Source organism: Lupinus angustifolius, unplaced genomic scaffold (assembly GCF_001865875.1).
Source record: "Lupinus angustifolius cultivar Tanjil unplaced genomic scaffold, LupAngTanjil_v1.0 Scaffold_134_42, whole genome shotgun sequence".
Classification (NCBI taxonomy): Eukaryota; Viridiplantae; Streptophyta; class Magnoliopsida; order Fabales; family Fabaceae; genus Lupinus; species Lupinus angustifolius.
In genome coordinates this window covers 1-4,556 of record NW_017725428.1, presented here as the reverse complement: position 1 = coordinate 4,556, position 4,556 = coordinate 1, and positions in this window count along the sequence as shown.

Below are 4,556 nucleotides of genomic sequence, written 5' to 3'. Positions count from 1 at the left end.
GTGTAATTTCTTAAATAAAGAATGACAATGATTATAGTTAAATCAAATAAAATATGGTAGATTATGAAGACAAGTTCAAATAATATAAGAATGAATATATATTTATTATTTTTGATCCGTTACAAACTGTATCAATAATGTGTTTAAATCACTCTTAAAATATATTGTAACTAACTAAAATAATGAATAAATGTTTACATTTATTTACTCTATACTGTTTGAATTTATCTTCATAATATATCATATTTTATTTAACTTAATTACATTTATCTCTGTCACATTGGTAATCAGTGTACTGTATGTATATAATTATAGGTAATTTGTATAAATTTAAAAAATAGAGGAGTAATTTGTATAATTTCACTCAAATTCTAACTAGTAAGTTACTCTAAAAAATTTTTACATTTTTTTTGTTGGTGTACATGTGTTAAGGTGCTTCATGTCAATAATAAAAGTTTGGTCCTTTTAATGATATGGAGGGACAAATCTTATTTGAGTGCATTTTATAAAGAAGATATTGATAATAATAATAAAGTGATGAAAAAAGGATTAGACTTTATTTGTTAGATGGAGGAATCTACCGTACAAAAAATCATTAAATTTTTTGAAATAAAGTTTTATGTAAATGTGGAAACAAAAAGTTTGAGGAAGTAATTACTTCATGGAGGGATAACAACCATGATTGATAAACTCAACTTAGCAAAGATGATATGTTACATTGAATGGACTACATATTATATAAGATATAACTAGAAATGGATATATTAGGATAAAATTTGGAATAACTTCTATTATATAAAAGAAGGTAAAATCATGTTCAGTGACAAGTTATTAATTTGCTAACTTCAAAATGATAAACTAATGAATAAATAATGTGTCTTCCACTTTCAACCAACTCATCTAAAAGATTATTAATCCATTTTAAAGAAGCAAATTCAACATTGTTATGCATATTAATGATGTAAATTTCAAGTTGATTATCAAACATCGTCAAATCAGTTAAACTAAACTTTGTAAATCCAATTAGTTTTATGATATCAAAACTATAGAAGAAATTGATTACACTCAGACAAGACATACAAAAAACACTTACGATCATGAAGTTACTTAAATTGCATATCCACAATATTATAATATAATTCAACACAATACTGTGTATTTGTTTTTCACAAAGTATTTCATATCTTTTATAAAACAAATTAGGACTTATAAAGTTATAAGTGATATACATTTTTTTCTTCAAAAAGTTAAGTGATATACTTATTTGCACACTTTCATATACATGTAGCTTTATCTCTAATAATGCCTTAGGTGTTTTAGATATGTGTAAATGAAATCGTTAGGAACTAAAATAACAAGAGTGGACCAAATAATCATTATCCTCCTTCTTAAATCTAATTATTGCTAGTTCTAATATTATTTGCCCTTCTGTTCCCTTGTTGAAGATTCTTTATTGTCTTTTTTTCTCGCACCAAAATGTCTACCATTGAGTATTATTAGATGGCTTGAGTGAATTGTGAGTGAGTTAGTCTTAAGGTCTTTCATTGTTATATTTCAAGCATTATTGTGCTTATAATACCTTGCTTTTGTAGTCTGTTTTTGTGTGTATTGGATTGATCTCTTGGTGTCTTACCACCATAAAGATAAGAATTCTTCACCAAGACTAGGAGGTCTTGATTTGAGAACAAGAATCTTAGTTGGGGCTGTTTCGCGAGAAATGTTTTCTCAAGCGATAGGTAGAGTCAAACCACGGGCTAGGTGTTCTAGATTTCAAGAAAGAAGCGTCCTATGTTTTTTAAATTGAATTGGTGTATGTGATTATACTTGTATTCAACATAGTGAAGAAGAAAATCTCCCAAGATCATAAGGGGAGGCCTGAATGTAGTTTGCAGTGGACAGCAAAAGAACCAAGATAAAAATCCATCTTTGCACGCTATTCTCTCCTTAAATCTTCTTTACATTTCTTGTTGTTTTAATGCGAGTTAAAAGCTGATATTTTGCATAATTGTACCCTGCCATATACTTTTTCATATTGCCTAAAAATATCTGCTTTATCTCTGCTTATTTGGTTATAAATAACTGTGCAATTTGCTACTCTGATCATTTTATTCTGTGTGTGTGTTAATCGATTAAGACCTGTTGTTAATCGATTATCTGGGATGTTTCCAGAACTGGGTTTTGGTGTGAGAAGCGGTGATTGATCACTACTACACATATTCAACCCCCCTTCTAGGTGTTCATAGGCCACTGATACCTAACATGAAGAACTAGCCACTCATCTTTGCCATTACAACACTCTTATCATTAGAAATACAAGAAATTCTAGATTTAAAGTCGTTCCCACGATTTCTCTCTTCCTCTCTAGTGTTTCTCTCCCTAAAAATCATGTGGAAAAGCTTGGAAAATGGTTAGATAACCCCCCTTTGCTTTTCGTAACCGCCTATATATGTTCCAGACTTCTGGTCTCTTACTCAAGCTAGAGATTCTCGCTCGATCGAGAGAGCAAATTTCAGCATTAAGAAACTTTTCTAGCTTGAGCGACAACTATGGCTTGGGCAAGAAATTCAGAGTTTTGAACCTTTATTTATCGCTTGAGCGAGGTGCTCTCGCTTGGGCGAGGGATACACTAAAATTTTGAAATCCAAGAGTGAGAATTGTTGCTTGAGCGATAGTCCCTCGCCCAACGAAGGACAAGTAGTGATTTAAGCCTTTTTCCTTGAATTATCGCTTGAGCGATAGTCCCCTCTCTTGGGCGAAGGACATTCTTCCTGCTCGGGCATGACCGTGGCTCAAGCGAGGGATGCAGTATTCAAAAACCTCAAACTTCTCCTTTTCTCCTCTTTGTTCATGCTTCTTCTTCTACAATTGACATAAACACATGTAAGTTCCTAAACAAGACAAAACTAAACTATGTTCTTGGGAGTTGTACACAATTTGCATCATGACTACACACTAACTGCCCCAAAATCATATACATTTAATTCATAAAATGGCACTTCACAATTATTTCTCTCACTTTTCTTCGTCTCCATGAGTTACATTTTTTTCTCTTTTGTTTTTTAGTTTCTCACTTCAAGTAAGTTATCGATTTTTGGTTTTTCTCTTCAAGCATAAGGTAAATCGTTATCTTATTTTAGCTCATTTATTTCTCTCTTCACCAATAGTGTGATCTTTATTTGTTGTGAAATTATGCAGCTATGATGCTCTAGGTTTTTGGCTATGGTTCATTGGTTTAGAACACATGGTTTGAGTATAATAGTAAATTTTCTTTCTCAATTGCTGCTAATTTTGTATTTTTTTTATAACTTTTGCAATTTGTTTAGAGATGCCATTTTTTATTTGTATTTTCAGCTTGTATTATTGTTCATTGAGGAACATATGAACACTCTGTAAGAACTTGCACTTTGGAGGAGAAAGAAAGAACAATTTGTGTAAGATCTCATTACTCATATGTTATTTTATAATATTGGAATCTGTTAAGGTTGAATGTAGCTGGAGTCATTGGTGATTCAAATAATCTATTGTAAATGTGGCGGAGTTGGACATGTTTGTCATGTGTTTGATACTATATATGGGAGAGATATTGTCTTATTTAGAAAGTAGACATTTAACAGCGTTTGCTTCAGTGAGCGTTGTTAAATGTCTACTTTCTACAATTCTTCAAAAAACGCTATTGAATATAACCTTATGTACTACTACACTCACATTGAAAGCGCCATAAAAACATTGTTAAATGACAATTTTAAGCGTTATTGTTTTGCTATTCTGGTGTAGTGCTACATTTTGGGACACAATACATTTTCCAAGTATGTCATACTACCAAAACCATGTAAACAATAGTCTATTACCTATATAATAAAAAAAACTCCCTCATGACATGTGTCAATCTCTCAAACCCCCATGACATGTGTCAACCTCTCATCAAAACTAAAGGTCTCTCATGACATGTGTCAATCTCTCAAGAACTCCCTAATGACATGTGTCAATCTCTCAAGAACTCCCTAATGACATGTGTCAATCTCTCAAGAACTCCCTAATGACATGTGTCAATCGCTCATGCCCTCATGACATGTGTCAATCTCTCGAGCCCTCATGACATGTGATTTATTTAAAAATAAAAGGAATATGATTACCTATACAATATTAAAATATAATGTTACTATAGCAATATTAAAATAATAATAATAATATGAATCATAACATATTGTTTGTAGCTATTTTAGAGTTAAATAATATTATTTTTATACTAATCTTATTTTAGAATCAAATAATAATGAAATTATAAATTTATTGATGATTTTTTTGATTAATAGGATACTACTAACTATATCATTTTATATATAATTAATAATTTTTAACAATATGAATGCACTGGTAACATATACCATTTTAAATAAAAAAAACTCCCTCATGACATGTGTCAATCTCTCAAACTCTCATGACATGTGTCAACCTCTCATCAAAACTAAAGATCCGTCATGACATATGTAAATCTCTCAATGACATGTGTCAATCTCTCAAGAACTCCCTCTGACATGTGTCAACCTCTCATCAAA